Source organism: Ranitomeya imitator, chromosome 2 (genome assembly GCF_032444005.1).
Source record: "Ranitomeya imitator isolate aRanImi1 chromosome 2, aRanImi1.pri, whole genome shotgun sequence".
NCBI classification, from domain to species: domain Eukaryota; kingdom Metazoa; phylum Chordata; class Amphibia; order Anura; family Dendrobatidae; genus Ranitomeya; species Ranitomeya imitator.
Genome location: NC_091283.1, coordinates 108828577 through 108846284, shown reverse-complemented (window position 1 = coordinate 108846284; position 17708 = coordinate 108828577). Strand labels below are relative to the sequence as shown.

Genomic DNA, 17708 nt, shown 5'->3' with positions numbered 1-17708 from the left:
GAGGTGCCATTGTGTGACCGCAGCTCCTGACTGTCCGGCAGTCAGACGTAAGCGTCACAAGCTCTCAGTGTAAGTCTATGAGGGCCTCGTTCCGCTCTCAGACTTGCACAGAGATTTAACTTCTGGATCATTTAGCTAACACTGGAGCGATCCAGCAGGTCACAATCTACTGGAGATCGACCGATGCAGTGCCAAGAACAGGTTAAGATGGCAGCTGGTGAGTAGAATACTAAGGGCAGGGAAGTTACTTTAGTGGTGCCACTCCAGCACTGCTATAAAATAATAAAACGCTGGAGTGGTGCTTTAAAGTACCAAAATAAATCTATCCACACAATCACACAATGGGGACAGGGACATTTGGTGAGCACAAGATGAAGGACAAGCAGAGACAGATCAATGGCATCTGATAAGAATCAAGGCTGGGTTCAATTTGAGGCAAACAGCGGCCATGAAAACTGAGGCAAGAGGTCAAGTATCTCCTGAGCGCAGACATTCGGAACACGACTGAGTAGACAATTTTTAAACAATTAATCTTGGACATATGGACCAAAGCCAAATCAGCCAGACCAAACTGTTTAGAGAAATTTCCTTCTTACAAAAGGATGGAGCTGAGAATGTGGAGTTTAAGGAACACTTGGAATAAAAGACGCTGTGTGCAGGTCTGGGGGATGTACCTTTAGAAGCACCAAAGACCGTAGCATTCCTGTGCCACGTACCACCTCAAAGTCAGTCAGTATTTTTGTAGAATGAATAACCTGGCACATTTATCTGCCGTAAAAATGAGTGTTTGCTGCCATCACCAAGCTCAGCGGCTCGTACAGTTTAGGTTCTCTCGGCGTTTGGGGTCCACTTTTCTGAAAGTGAAAACCCCGTTAGGGTTTTCTCTGAGTGAAACCGCAAAGAGTTTATAAAACAAGCAACTTTGCAATTTACTACTCAAAAATCCTCTCCATTCTGATTTTCATAGGGATTTAAAGTGTACTGTGTACCACCTACTACCTGGGTTATTGGCCATCCTGCAGTCTATCAGGGGGCTAGTCTCCTGGGAGCGTGCGGTTGCAAGTTATTTGCTATAGAGCTAGCAACAAGGGAATGCACATTTAGGGTCAGCAGTATGACAATGCCGCCGGTCCAAACTGACATTCATCCCCAGGCAGAAAGTTGTTAGGTAGAGGAACAGTGCGCTCCTCAAGATCAATTGTGAGGACTCTTTAGAATCCATGGATATATTTGACATGGAAAAAAAAATTATTATATTTATATAGGTTACGTTTAGCTGATAAATTTGCTTTACGTTTCAGCAAGCACACTTCATCCCTTCATTTTTAGGCCCCTTGATATGAAATTTGCAACTAGATCCAAGTTTTGGGTTCGTTAGCTTATACATCAGCACAGCTTCTATCCTGCACACAATTCCTTTACCTACAGCCAGTTTTCTCGGTCCTTCCCAAGACTGTAGTTGGCTCTCTGTGCTGCAGATCTGTATAAAACACCTCCTCCTTCCTCCTGCTATCTCTAATACAGAGGAGAGGTGGAGACACGAGCGCACTGTCAGGTGTTCTCAAAGATTTTTTTTTTCTTCCAGTGCACTGAGCTGTACAAATGACACTACCAGCAAGTACCCAACAAATGATCAAAACACTCGATCAGGTGAGAGTCAAGACAATATTTAGGAAAGTTTAAAAATCATAGTTATCAGCAGCACATCGTCCTATGTAAATAGGATACTGGCCGTCCGTGATCCTCCACTCCCATCATTGCAGGAAGTCCATGGGTTTCAGTGGCAGCTAAGGGCAATCTAAAAGCCCCCCATGCCTGTTACGTTAAGCATCTCAGTGACTGTAAAACTCCTAAGAAAGTATAGAAACATTTACGTTCACATGGTAAAGGTCGCAAATTACAAAAATATAATAATTCTTGTGCTGAGAATCTAATGTGCCCCTGACTGTGTAATGGCTGTGTCTGACCGTGCTGGAACATGGTCTGATCATACCACAGCTCCTGGCCAGGGGACGATGCTAAAGATTATTCAGACAGGACAGCAGGGGATCACAGCTGATTCTGTGAGACAAAATATTGCTTAAAAACAGGCAGGGAAAAGCTTTGCCCCACAAAGAATCGTCTGTGATCCCCTGCTGTCCTGTCTGTATACTCTTTGGCTCCCTCCTCTGTCCAAGAGCTGTGTTATGATCAGACCATGTCCCTGTACGGTCAGACACAGCCATTACACAGCACAAAACAGGGGCACATTTATAAGATTATCTCAGCACAGGATCATTATTTAAAATAAATAAATAAATAAATAAACAAACATCCAATTGTGGAAATTATTATTCAAAGATCTATTGATTAAAAGGTTGATTAAAATTAAGTTAGTTTGTGGGAAAACCCCTTTAAAAAGGAGGTTAAATGACTCAAGTTTGTCGTCTAAAGGTACAGTCACACATAACGATATCGTTAACAATATCGTTGTTTTTTGTGACGTAGCAACGATATCGTTAAGGAAATCGTTATGTGTGACAGCGACCAACGATCAGGCCCCTGCTGGGAGATCGTTGGTCGCTGAGGAAAGTCCAGCACTTTATTTCGTCGCTGGATCGGCGTGTGTGACGCCGACCCAGCGATGTCTTCACTGGTAACCAGGGTAAACATCGGGTTACTAAGCGCGGCCCTGCGATGTTTACCCTGGTTACCAGCGTAAATGTAAAAAAAAAACAAACACTACATACTTACCTTCAGCTGTCTGTCCCCGGCGCTCTGCTTCTCTGCACTCCTCCTGCATCCTGTGTCAGCGCCGGCCAGCCGGAAAGCACAGCGGTGACGTCACCGCTCTGCTTTCCGGCTGACCGGCGCTGACAGTGCAGAGGAAAGCAGAGCGCCGGAGGACAGACAGCTGAAGGTAAGTATGTAGTGTTTGTTTTTTTAACGTTTACACTGGTAACCATGGTAAACATCGGGTTACTAAGCGCGGCCCTGCGGGGACCTCGGGATCGTTGGTCGCTGGAGAGCTGTCTGTATGACAGCTCTACAGCGACCAAACAGCGACCGACATCGTTGTCGGTATCGCTGCAGCGTCGCTTAGTGTGACGGTACCCTAAGGCTTCTTTCACACTTCAGTTGTTTGGCGTCAGTCTGCTCCGACATTGTGACGGTTCCGTCACAATTGTTGAGAAAACGGTTCTAATGGATCCGTTTTTTTGACACATCCGTGTATCTGGGAAAAGTATCTACTTTTTGGAGCATGCTCAATTGAAAAAGCGGATTGGGGTGACGGATCCGCCAAGTGACGGTCGCGACGGATCCGTCGCCCATAGGCGGCCATTTTAGGAAATGGCGGACGCAACGGATCCGTCATGAACCGCCATTTCGGCGCAGACAAAAAACGTTGCAATGTCCGTCAATGTCTAGATGACGTCCGCCAAATTTCAACGGATCAGTCACATGGTGGATGCAACGGACGACCATCGCTAATGCAAGTCTATGGGAAAATAGCGGATCCGCCAAAAAAAAGTGGCGGATCCGCTATTTGATGAAAACGGCAGATTCAAACTGATGCCAAAAGACTGAAGTGTGAAAGAAGCCTAAGAGCTCATTCACACACTAGTATGATCAGTTTTTTCACAGATCGCACTCATATCTATGACGGTCTATGGGGTTGCTCATAAATCAGATTTTTCACGGCGTAGTCCACTCAAAATTGCGGAGACATGTTTGATCTTGCTTGGATCAAGATCAGCAATGTAAGTCTATGTCTATAGGTCAGTGGAGAAAAAAAAAAAAAAAATAAGTTGTGGGAATTGCTTCCTGTACTAACACAATCATTCACGCCATGATGCATGAGTGGAGCTGTAACAACAATGCTGGCCCTTACAGTCAGCATCATACATTTACAAAAGGTATTTTTAGCACACAATGAACATTTGATCTGATCTCTATTCAAAGGGTAAGGCTACGATATGTACTAATAAAGTAATCATGCCACCGTGACCTAGCACACATGGCAGGAGACGAGCAGTCTGTCCTCGCTTTACAGCAGTGCTGGAAATACGGTACATACTGTGATTGCCAGCAGGCACATGCCCAATGTCTCCAGCTCTCAGAACAGATACTGGATGCAGAAAATGCCATTCTGTCCCTTACCCAAGGCGTCTCTGGCCGACTAGTGGGATAACATTGCACATTATGTTTGTGCTTTTATGGAAGTAAAACTTGTTCACACCTGCACTTATTAAGCCTATTGTTCTGGTCTGCTGGCTATAACATTATGGCCTGACCAGCACTCCCCCGGAAGAAGGCGGACGCAGCCGAAACGCGCGTAGGGGACGTGGCACCATTAGACCTGAGGTAAGATAGCTACAACTTTGTGGGATGTATATTTCGCCACTTTGGGGTACATGATTGCCGGTCATTATCAGTGTATGCCTGTGGGCACAGTTGACTATGATATGATTGATGTATATACTTTATTTGTGGCGGAAGATTTATATATTTTACATATACCTCAGGTCTGTGGTGTCTTTCATCACTGGTGTATATCACCATCAATGGTGGTCTCTTTTAAATTGTATGTCTAATAACATTTTGATATTGGTTTATATTTTGAGGTCTGTCTGGTACTTTATTTTGTAGGTGTATATTCTATATGTACGGGACCGTTATGGTTGTAATATTCCCTAACGGACACAGGGGTTAATTTTATGACTACCTGTGTTGGCTGTTTGCCTGTTTTTGGTAAACAGTTATTGTCAGTGTACAGCATTTTACCAGAAAAAAAAAAAAAAAAAAAATATCCGCGCTGGACAATTTATGATGGCGCAATGCAGAACAGAAGCAAACAGAGCCTAAATGCAATGGGGTTGATCTGCATTCAGAAAAAATGTATACGGTATATGTTTTTAATTCATGCGTATGCAAGATTGTTAGGGTACCGTCACACAGTGGCACTTTGGTCGCTAGGACGGCACGATCCGTGACGTTCCAGTGATATCCTTACGATCTCGCTGTGTCTGACACGCTACTGCGATCAGGGACCCCGCTGAGAATCGTACGCCATAGCAGATCGTTTGAAACTTTATTTCATCGCTGGATCTCCCGCTGACATGTGTGCGACGCCGATTCAGTGATGTCTTCACTGGTAACCAGGGTAAATATCGGGTTACTAAGCGCAGGGCCCCGCCTAGTAACCCGATATTTACCCTGGTTACCAGTGTAAATGTAAAAAAAAGAAGAAAAAAAACAAACACTACATACTTACATTCCCGGTGTCTGGTCATGTCCCTCGCCTTCAGCTTCCCGCACTGACTGGTGAGCGCCGGCCAGCCGTAAAATACAGCGGTGACGTCACCGCCGAGGGACGCGACAGGAATGTAAGTATGTAGTGTTTTTTTTTTTTTACGTTTACGCTGGTAACCAGGGTAAATATCGGGTTACTAAGTGCGGCCCTGTGCTTAGTAACCCGATGTTTACCCTGGTTACCGGGGACTTCGGGATCGTTGGTCGCTGGAGAGCTGTCTGTGTGACAGCTCTCCAGCGACGCTGCAGCAATCGACATCGTTGTCGTATCGCTGCAGCGTCGTTTTAGTGTGACGGTACCCTTACACCCTAAACAGACTATTGTGTATCACATTGATCACACTCTAAGGTTACGTGCACACGTTGTGGATTCTCTGCGGATCCGCAGCGTTTTTTGCAGTGCAGAAATGCTGCAGATCCGCAATTGAGTTACAGTATAATGTAAATCAATGAGAAAAAAAAAATTATGTGCACACTTTGCGGAAATTCCGCTGCGGTTTAAAAGAAGTAGCATGTCACTTTTTTGTGAATCTGCAGCGTTTTTGTACCCATTCCATTATAGAAAACCGCAGGGGTAAAAAACGCAGCAAATCCGCAAAAAAAACGGTGCGGAACCACACAAAAAATGCGACAGATCCGCAGGTGCGTTTTCTGCCAGGAGAGCCACAATCCGCACCAGAAATTCCTAAGGCTAATCCGCAACGTGTGCACATAGCCTTAAAGATGACCGGTCACCAAGTCAAAAGTGGGCAGTTGTGGTGATTTTATTCCCATTGCTCTCTCGCTCCCTCATTAGTATTCAGGGTGTGTGCTTTTTTTGTATATATTTATTATACAGGTTCCAGAGATCATACCAATTAAAAAAAAAAGTCCCTAATTTTTATGGACGGGGCGATGCTCCTAGGGTAATAATGCAAAGCAGTCTAAAGCCTTGCCCTCTTGAACAAGCCATGGCTAATTATATCACTTAATAAAAAGGTCCTCATCTCCGGAACCATATGGTAGGTTTGGAGGATAAAAAATAAAAAAAAAAAACCCTCAGGGGAGCAGTAGGAATGCAAAGAATGGCAAAACCTGCACACTAAATTGGTGACAGGTTGTTTTACTACTTTACAAATAATTAGGGATGTTCAGTCATCTCATCACCAAAATTACACTAAGACAGACCGGTTCTAAAAATGACTTTACTATGTTCAAACCGGATTCTTATAACAACCTGTATGTTGTAATCTGTTGTACTACAACCACCAGCAAGCCCAAGCAGGCATGGAGCTTGTGGATTATTAGACAGGAAAGCAATATGCCACCTCTTACTATAGCAATTACAGTAGATGTTCCCCCTCCTACTTCTATGAGGAGACGAGCAGGACAGAAGCTGAAGAGACGTGGGCCGCCGCAGAGATCCGGGCTGCCGGTGAGGGCCGCCGCAGAGATCCGGGCTGCCGGTGAGGGCCGCCGCAGAGATCCGGGCTGCCGGTGATCGCCAGATGTGTGCGCTGAGGTCCCCACTGACCAGCTCACAAGGGAGACAATATGGTCCACTGGTGACCACTTACAGATATATAGGGCTCAATCTCAAGATGATCCATCACAGACAAAACTTTGTAGCCAAACTAAAAAGTTACAAAACAAGGTTACACAGTAAAGTCTCATTGTATCCCTGAACATCCAGAACACATCCCCCCTCTGCTCCATGGAGAAGTAATGCGACAACCAAAGAAGGAAACATGAATCCCAAAGAGCTATACACAAGGACTGTACAGAAGGTCTACTTACACTGCCTGGGATGGGATGTCTGAGCCCGAAAGTGAGCAGACTCTGCAATGAAGACACTTATAAGGAATGGAGGGCCGCCCACAAGTGAATGACTTCAGGGAAAATCTTTAAAGAAACACGACCCCAACTAAGTGAAAGGCCAATAACGGGAAAGAAGTGACGGAAGTGACTCACTGATAAGCAGAGCTTTACTCCATCACAGTGACGTCAGCGGCAGAAGAGAATGACCGGTTACAAAATATGTACGAGCGTTCCGAGCAGCTCCGGCCATTCTCCCAATAGAGCACCATCACCTCTCCACAAGACAAGATGGCCAGCACCGCTTCACGTCAGAATAGAATAACCAAAAGAGAATGACGCTACAGCTGAATTTAAAAAAAAAAAAAAAAAAATTACAATCTTTATTCCGAACAGGTAATTTCCGTTAAAAAAAAAAAACAACAAAATCATATAGATAAATATAATGAAAACAATTAATATGGAGGACAACACACATGTACCACATACGTACATGCCAAGGAAGGACTGCATAAGATTGATACACAAAATAGCCAGTACTAATTATAATATACATGTGTAATAATATACACAGCTGTGTGCAATGAGAGCACATCAAAAATACCATAGTCGGAGGGATTACTGCATGCATATATCCACCACTGTAATAAGTGGGACACATATGTGAGTAAGAATGGCTGAAACGCCACAGGGAAATCAAATCATATCAGAGTGTACAGCCAAAGATAAATATAATAAAGTGCAGAGTGCAGTTTATAACTTAATGTCAATATACATACAAGTACCATTGGCAAGTGCCATAAGGAGTTCCATTATTGGAATAACATTTAGAATGCACCAGCCAAACAGTCTATCCCCTCAATGACACCTATGATTAGGGGTGAGTAAGTCCCATGCTGGATGACAAAGTGTACACCACTTATAGGGAGTAACCAGTAATAGGAGAATAAGGCTACTTTCACACTAGCGTCGTTTTCAATACGTCGCAATGCGTCGTTTAGGAGAAAAAAAAACGCATCCTGCAAAGTTGTTTGCAGGATGCGTTTTTGCCCCATAGAGTAACATTACCGACGTATTGACACGTCGCAACCGTCGTGCGACGGTTGCGCCGTGTTGTGGCGGACCGCCGGGAGCAAAAAACGTTAAATGTAACTGCCAACAGACCGCTTTTTCCGACCGCGCATGCGCGGCCGGAACTCCGCCCCCAGTTCCCCACACCTCACAATGGGGCAGCGGATGCGCCGGAGAAATGCATCCGCTGCACCAGTTGTGCGGCGCAACAAATGCTAGCATCGGAATCTCGGCCCGACGCAATGCGACGGGCCGAATCCGACGCTAGTGTGAAAGTAGCCTAAGAGAAACAACCTGAAGGCATATGTGGGCAGGGAAGACCCCAACGCGCGTTTCGCTCTACGCTTCTTCGGGGGGCGTGTTGTCAGGGGCCAATACGCAGGTTTTTATATCTAGTGCTGAATATGAGGAACTAACAGAGGAGAGGCAAAATCATGGGCTGTAACCCCACAGTGGGTCCCAATCTTTCTTACCCTAAGAACAAATTGCAGTTCAGAGATCATACATACACACACACACAATTCCAAGGGTTCCCAACTCACCCAGCTCCATGCACCCCGCTTACTGGCATTATCATCCTACCATTACCCTCCCCAACTGAATGGCTACTCCAAAAAGTCACCACCTGGAGACCACCACCTGCTAGACCTGATGCTGAAACACAAAGCAGGCAGTCAGCTATGAGCCACAGGTTGGGGACTCCAGGTCTAGGGTCTTGAGAAACTGTAGGCCCCTTCACATTAAGCGACGCTGCAGCGATACCGACAACGATCCGGATCGCTGCAGCGTCGCTGTTTGGTCGCTGGAGAGCTGTCACACAGACAGCTCTCCAGCGACCAACGATGCCAGTAACCAGGGTAAACATCGGGTTACTAAGCGCAGGGCCGCGCTTAGTAACCCGATGTTTACCCTGGTTACCATCCTAAAAGTAAAAAAAAAAACAAACACTACATACTTACCTACCGCTGTCTGTCCCCGGCGCTGTGCTTCTCTGCACTCCTGCACTGGCTGTGAGCGTCGGTCAGCCGGAAAACAGAGCGGTGACGTCACCGCTGTGCTTTCCGGCCGCTGTGCTCACAGCCAGTGCAGGAGGAGTGCAGAGAAGCACAGCGCCGGGGACAGACAGCGGTAGGCAAGTATGTAGTGTTTGTTTTTTTTTACTTTTACGCTGGTAAACAGGGTAAACATCGGGTTACTAAGCGCGGCCCTGCGCTTAGTAACCCGATGTTTACCAGTGAAGACATCGCTGAATCGGCGTCACACACCCCGATCCAGCGATGTCTGCAGGGAGTCCAGCGACGAAATAAAGTTCTGGACTTTCTTCAGCGACCAACGATCTCCCAGCAGGGGCCTGATCGTTGGTCGCTGTCACACAACGATTTCCTTAACGATATCGTTGCTACGTCACAAAAAGCAACGATATTGTTAACGATATCGTTATGTGTGAAGGTACCTTTAGTCACACAGCCTACAGTACTGTGAACCCCTCTACAGTCGGGTGTGCATGTAAGCCGCTTCACAGCAGGGAGAGAGGGAGATTCCAGAATGGAAAATGCAATGATTTCTGTTAAAAACTGAATCCAGTCGCCAGATTCGGCCATTTATACCTGCGTTTCGTACGTTTTTGGCTAGATCAGTCGTTGTGTGGCTTTCCACCGGACAGAAGAAAAAAAAAAAAAAAAAAGTTGCTCTGGACGTTTTCTCCGTCATCCGGAAAACTAATTTTTTACGGATCCGGCAAAAAAAGGATGAAACATTGGGAAATCAGTTATGAAAAGTGGACACTCAGGCTAACACATTTAAACTAAAATGTAAAAGGAAAAGCAAATCTCACATGAAAGGCTTGGCTACAGGAATTTGCAAAGTACATTCGCCATAATAGTGAAAAGAAAACAAAGATCCTCAAAATTACAGGAAATATTCAGCTATGTACAAGAAAAAGAAAACAAAAATGTACAGCAATGGTGATCAGAAGGTAGGGGTAGGCATTCATACATAATCCCACCCAGGACAACATCTGCAAAGAGTTTGTATGTTCTCTCCGTGTTTGCGTGGGTTTCCTCCGGGTACTCTGGTTTCCTCCCACATTCCAAAGACATACTGATAGGGATTCTAGATTGTGAGCCCCAATGGGGACAGTGATGATAATGTGTGCAAAACTGTAAAGCGCTGCAGAATATGTTAACGCTATATAACAATAAAGATGATTATTATTATTATTATTATTATTATTATTCATGCACAGCTATAAATGGCCACAATTATGGTCTGTGATATTCCTTTGGAAAAAGGAAGGTTTTGAAACACTGTTGTACATCTAGTCATAGAATAACATTGGTCCGAGTACAATACGATTTTTTTTTTGTATTGCACTCGCCCTATTTATATGCAAAAGGTGAGCAAACTAAGTATGTGCACACGATCAGGAACTGCTGCGGATATTATGCAGCGTCCAGCTGTGACAGTAGTGGAAGGGATTTCTAGAACTCTCTTGTCCAGTAAAGGCCCCTTCACATTTAGCGACGCTGCAGCGATACCGACAACGATCCGAATCGCTGCAGCGTCGCTGTTTGGTCGCTGGAGAGCTGTCACACAGACCGCTCTCCAGCGACCAACGATGCCGGTAACCAGGGTAAACATCGGGTAACTAAGCGCAGGGCCACGCTTAGTAACCCGATGTTTACCCTGGTTACCATGCTAAAAGTAAAAAAAAACAAACACTAGATACTTACCTACAGCCGTCTGTCCTCCAGCGCTGCGCTCTGCTTCTCTGCTCTCCTCCTGTACTGTCTGGGAGCCGGAAAGCAGAGCGGTGACGTCACCGCTCTGCTTTCCGGCTCACAGCCAGTACAGGAGGAGTGCAGAGCGCAGCGCTGGAGGACAGACAGCGGTAGGCAAGTATCTAGTGTTTTTTTTTTTTTACTTTTAGCATGGTAACCAGTGTAAACATCGGGTTACTAAGCGCGGCCCTGCGCTTAGTTACCCGATGTTTACCCTGGTTACCAGTGAAGACATCGCTGGATCGGTGTCACACACGCCGATCCAGCGATGTCTCCAGGGAGTCCAGCGACGAAATAAAGTTCTGGACTTTAAGGTACCTTCACACATAACGATATTGTTAACGATATCGTTGCTATTTGTGACGTAGCAACGATATCGTTAATGAAATCGTTATGTGTGACAGCGACCAACGATCAGGCCCCTGCTGGGAGATCGTTGGTCGCTGAACAAAGTCCAGAACTTTATTTCGTCGCTGGACTCCCTGGAGACATCGCTGGATCGGCGTGTGTGACACCGATCCAGCGATGTCTTCACTGGTAACCATGGTAAACATCGGGTAACTAAGCGCAGGGCCGCGCTTAGTAACCCGATGTTTACCCTGGTTACCATGCTAAAAGTAAAAAAAAAAACAAACACTAGATACTTACCTACAGCCGTCTGTCCTCCAGCGCTGTGCTCTGCTCTCCTCCTGCACTGGCTGTGAGCCGGAAAGCAGAGCGGTGACATCACCGCTCTGCTTTCCGGCTCACAGACAGTACAGGAGGAGAGCAGAGAAGCAGAGTGCAGCGCTGGAGGACAGACAGTGGTAGGTAAGTATCTAGTGTTTGTTTTTTTTTACTTTTAGCATGGTATCCAGGGTAAACATCGGGTTACTAAGCGCGGCCCTGCGCTTAGTTACCCGATGTTTACCCTGGTTACCGGCATCGTTGGTCGCTGGAGAGCGGTCTGTGTGACAGCTTTCCAGCGACCAAACAGCGACGCTGCAGCGATCCGGATCGTTGTTGGTATCGCTGCAGCGTCGCTTAAGGTGCCGTCACACTGAGCGACGCTGCAGCGATACCGACAACGATCCGGATCGCTGCAGCGTCGCTGTTTGGTCGCTGGAGAGCTGTCACACAGACAGCTCTCCAGCGACCAACGATCCCGAGGTCCCCGGTAACCAGGGTAAACATCGGGTTACTAAGCGCAGGGCCGCGCTTAGTAACCCGATGTTTACCCTGGTTACCATCCTAAAAGTAAAAAAAACAAACAGAACATACTTACCTACAGCCGTCTGTCCTCCAGCGCTGTGCTCTGCTCTCCTCCTGCACTGGCTGTGAGCACAGCGGCCGGAAAGCAGAGCGGTGACGTCACCGCTCTGCTTTCCGGCTGACCGACGCTCACAGCCAGTACAGGAGGAGAGCAGAGCACAGCGCTGGAGGACAGACAGCTGTAGGTAAGTATGTAGTGTTTGTTTTTTTTACTTTTAGGATGGTAACCAGGGTAAACATCCGGTTACTAAGCGCGGCCCTGCGCTTAGTTACCCGATGTTTACCCTGGTTACCAGTGAAGACATTGCTGGATCGGTGTCACACACGCCGATTCAGCGATGTCTGCGGGGAGTCCAGCGACAAAATAAAGTTCTGGACTTTCTTCCCCGACCAGCGACAGCACAGCAGGGGCCTGATCGTTGCTGCCTGTCACACTGGACGATATCGCTAGCCAGGACGCTGCAACGTCACGGATCGCTAGCGATATCGTCTAGTGTGACGGTACCTTTAATGTGAAGGGGCCTTTATTCAGCGACCAACGATCTCCCAGCAGGGGCCTGATCGTTGGTCGCTGTCACACAACGATTTCATTAACGATATCGTTGCTACGTCACAAATAGCAACGATATCGTTAACAATATCGTTATGTGTGAAGGTACCTTAAGCATCCACAGTCGCCTGCAGATCACCCGCAGACACCGACATGCGGCGTGTCTATCATGACCGCAGCTTGTCTCTTGTGGAGACATTAGTCACCTGAAGAAGTATGGCGATGCAGAAGAAAGATTGGAGAGAGGAGGGACACAGTGCAGGGAACAAGACAGGAGATGAACTTGTGAGACAAGTAACAGCAAGCAGCTGATCAGGAGTGAGCAGCACAGGGGAAACACTGACATTCAGCAGCATCCATTCACCTGCACCCTTTCCCAGCCATCCCTCGCAGCTCTATTAGCAACACATCCAATATAGCTATACCCATGTTTTACCACTAAAAGCATCCATAATGCTGTGTTCACCCAGGAGAAGCCTAAAGAGCATCCTTTTGGCCATGTGTCAGCATAACAAATATCTGTGCCAAGGCATGCCCCCCCCAAAAAAAAAAAAAAAAAAAAACCCTCACGATGCCAACTAGAATCCAAACATTACAACTTGTTCTGTACAGTTTAATCACAGACTGTACGCTGGAATGGACAAGATGTCCTAAAGGTAATCAACCATTTACTGAATCATGGCAGTATGATGCCTGTGTATGCTGGCAATACTCTTGGGTGGTCTTTACATGCATAGCTGGTAGAGGGGTCTGTCAGCAACCAACTCAAGAAAGTTTTTCATAACCACAGATAAATCTACTACCTTAACCTGCGTGGTGTTTATAATAGCTTTTGCCACAATGATCCCAAAATTACATTGGAGATTAATTATGGAGGGCATGAATGGCTTTTTTTTTTTTATTTATTTTTTTATAGAGGCAACAATTTGTTGTTGTGTTAAAGGAATAGCCCAGGAAAAAATGCCTGCTTAGGGTGGCATATGCCTCCAATTCTGAAAGTAAACCAAAAGTAATTCATTTTTCCATAAACAACTATCCATAAGCTGAGGCACGGCAAAATGAGGCATGACTATATCCAGTGGCTTCAATGTGACTGACAGAATGCTTAAATAAATACTATATCCTGAGCCACAAACCGTGACAGTTCAGATGATAAATGCCCCTTTGATTTTATATACAGTGATACTTGAAAGTTGATGAACACGTCAAAACTTTCCATATTTCAATGTAAATATGACCAAAAGTAGAATCAGAATTTTACAAGACTTAAATACAAATAAAGAAAATCAAAGCAAACCAATAAGTCAAAAATATTAGATTTTTTTCTTTAGTGAGGAACATGTTCATATCACAAGTCTGGGTGATAATCTTAAAAGGATCACGTAATTTGAATAGAAAATTTGAAGGCAAAATTAGAGTAAATGGGATGACAATCAAGTGAGCAGGCAACTTGTTATATTTAAAGAACAAGGAGCAATCAAAATCTGATCTTCACCACACATCTGTGGAAGTATATCATGACATGAACAAAAGGAGATTTTGGAAAACCTTATAAAAAAAAAAAAAAAAAAGTGAGATTGTGTATGGGTGATCGTCCAATAAAGATAACTCCAAGAGCAAGGCATAGAATAGTCCACAAAGGAACCCATGGTAACCTCTTAGCAATTAAAGGTCTGTCACCTAAAGGGATATTGACTATTACTTAAGGTACCTTCACACATAACGATATTGTTAACGATATCGTTGCTATTTGTGACGTAGCAACGATATCGTTAATTAAATCGTTCTGTGTGACAGCGACCAACGATCAGGCCCCTGCTGGGAGATCGTTGGTCGCTGAACAAAGTCCAGAACTTTATTTCGTCGCTGGACTCCCCGTAGACATCGCTGAATCGGCGTGTGTGACACCGATCCAGCGATGTCTTCACTGGTAACCAGGGTAAACATCGGGTAACTAAGCGCAGGGCCGCGCTTAGTAACCCGATGTTTACCCTGGTTACCATGCTAAAAGTAAAAAAAAACAAACACTAGATACTTACCTACCGCTGTCTGTCCTCCGGCGCTGTGCTCTGCACTCCTCCTGTACTGTCTGTGAGCCGGAAAGCAGAGCGGTGACGTCACCGCTCTGCTTTCCGGCTCACAGCCAGTACAGGAGGAGAGCAGAGAAGCAGAGCGCAGCGCTGGAGGACAGACAGCGTTAGGTAAGTATCTAGTGTTTGTTTTTTTTTACTTTTAGGATGGTAACCAGGGTAAACATCGGGTTACTAAGCGTGGCCCTGCGCTTAGTTACCCGATGTTTACCCTGGTTACCGGCATCGTTGGTCGCTGGAGAGCGGTCTGTGTGACAGCTCTCCAGCGACCAAACAGCGACGCTGCAGCGATCCGGATCGTTGTCGGTATCGCTGCAGCGTCGCTTAATGTGAAGGGGCCTTTAGAGAAGAATGTGGCTCAAAGTCCACAATGTTTGGGAACTGGAGTGTCACCAATCTCATTAGAAGTTTAAACGTACCGTCACACTAAGCGACGCTGCAGCGTCGCTGTTTGGTCGCTGGAGAGCTGTCACACAGAACGCTCTCCAGCGACCAACGATGCCGATAACCAGGGTAAACATCAGGTAACTAAGCGCAGGGCCGCGCTTAGTAACCCGATGTTTACCCTGGTTACCATCCTAAAAGTAAAAAAAACAAACAGTACATACTTACCTACAGCCGTCTGTCCTCCAGCGCTGTGCTCTGCACTCCTCCTGTACTGTCTGTGTGAGCACAGCGGCCGGAAAGCAGAGCGGTGACGTCACCGCTCTGCTTTCCGGCTGACCGACGCTCACAGTCAGTACAGGAGGAGTGCAGAAAACAGCGCTGGAGGACAGACGGCTGTAGGCAAGTAGGTACTGTTTGTTTTTTTTACTTTTAGGATGGTAACCAGGGTAAACATCGGGTTACTAAGCGCGGCCCTGCGCTTAGTTACCCGATGTTTACCCTGGTTACCAGTGAAGACATCGCTGAATCGGTGTCACACACGCCGATTCAGCGATGTCTACGGGGAGTCCAGCGACCAAATAAAGTTCTGGACTTTCTTCCCCGACCAGCGACAGCACAGCAGGGGCCTGATCGCTGCTGCCTGTCACACTGGACGATATCGCTAGCGAGGACGCTGCAACGTCACGGATCGCTAGCGATATCGTCTAGTGTGACGGTACCTTAAGGCTATGTGCACACGCTGCGGATTTTGCTGCAGATTCACAGCAGTTTTCCCTGAGTTTACAGTACCACGTAAATCTATGGAAAACAAAATCCGCAGTGCACATGCTGCAGAAAAAACTGCGCAGAAACGTAGCGTTGTTTATTCCGCAGCATGTCAATTCTTTGTGCGGATTCCGCAGCGGTTTACACCTGCTCCATAATAGGAATCTGCAGGTGTAAAACCACAGATGGAATCCACATAAAAACTTGTGTAAATCCGCGGTAATTCAGCAGTGCGGATTAACCAAAATCAGTGCGGAAAAATCCGCACACCATTCCGCAACGTGTGCACATACCCTAAGTCAGGTTTTGGTTTCTTATCCTTTGCCTTATTCTTCTGTTTAACTTAGTTACGCACTCTGATTGCCTTGTGCAGGCATGTACTACGGAGGACAGAGAATGAACTTCAATCCAATATTGCAGCCAGCAGGTAAGGAAAGGGTGGATGAAACACCCGAAAACCCCGCCTCCATGGCTGAAGATTGTTCCCTCCAAATTCAGGTGACAGGGTCCCTTTAAGGAATGGAAAAATAGAAACTCAAGCCTGCTACATTCTTGAAAGGTGAATACTTTTTCAAACTCTGTTATTTCATAACTTAGCATGTGCCGTTGGCAAAGCTCTGACCTACAGCATAAATGCCTTGACCGGGGTTTTTAGACAGAAAGAATGTCTTTTTGGCCTTCAAGATTTACAGTAACCAAAAAAGTAACATTTGTTAAATGGATCTCATCACTGTATGGCATCCCAGCCTCTGATCAAAATATACAATGGGAACTTCACTGATCTATAACTCTGTGCAATGTGAATATCTGAGCTCACAGGCTTTAATATTTTATATTTCTAAATAAAACTTGAGACCATTTCTTCAGAGTAGAAAACACTTGAATGCACTCCTTTATAACTATCAATACAGTCATCTACATATTTGCATTAGAAGTAGCTGCAGCACTACATCCATGCTCATTCAAAGCCAAGGAGATTAGGATGGAGTCAGTCACTTTAGAGCTAGAAAGTCTTGAGAAAAAAAAAAAAATACCCACAACATTATCTGATGAGAATTTCCTCTAGCCACTTTCATTGAGCCATCGGCATTTGCCAAGTTAAGCAATAACGTTTGGCTAATTGTCTCAACCCTCAAACCATCTCTTAGGCCTGTCCCAAACGTCCAGATAATTCCGGTACCGGAAGAAAAAAAAATAAAATAAAAAAAAAATTGGTACCGGAATTATCCGTGTGCCGCCCGAGGACCACACGGACAGTGCAGGAGAGTCAGCGCTACACTAAGCGCTGTCCCCCCTGCGTGGTGCTGAAGCCGGCATTCATCTCTTCTCCCCCGCAGGAGAGAAGAGAAGAGATGAAAGATCAAGTTTTTGTTATTTTTTGTTAAAAATAAGTTTGCTGGTGAGCTCCCGCCTCCCATCCCCTTGCATAGAAATACTCACCTAGCTCCCGCGATGCCTCCTCTCTCCTCTCAGCGCTGGCAGTTTCTCCTGTATGAGCGGTCACGTGGTGCCGCTTATTACAGTGATGAATATGCGGCTCCACCCCTATGGGAGGTGGAGCCGCATATTCATCACTAATGTGTGGCACCACGTGACCGCTCATACAGGAAGAGCTGCGACGCTGAGAGGATGGAAGCGCCGAGGGAGCTGGGTAAGTATTTTAATGCCAGCGGGCGGGCGCACAGGGGGTGGGAGGGGGGAGATTACTGGGAACTTTATTTAAAAAAA

The 17708-nt window shown here is 46.0% G+C and overlaps 1 protein-coding gene across 5 annotated transcripts in view; it reads right to left on the bottom strand.

Annotated features, from left to right (window-relative positions):
• The window catches only part of ACSL4 (acyl-CoA synthetase long chain family member 4), a 79658-nt gene that overhangs the window by 40106 nt on the left and 21844 nt on the right, over positions 1 to 17708 (bottom strand). For 2 of the 5 annotated variants that reach the window (XM_069747135.1, XM_069747138.1), the window contains exon 1: positions 7069 to 7140. The exons of the other annotated variants lie outside the window; for them this stretch is intronic. The gene's annotated coding sequence lies outside the window, so the exon portion shown is untranslated. Of the gene's footprint in view, positions 1 to 7068; positions 7141 to 17708 lie in introns of those variants that run through there. 5 annotated transcript variants of the gene reach the window in all.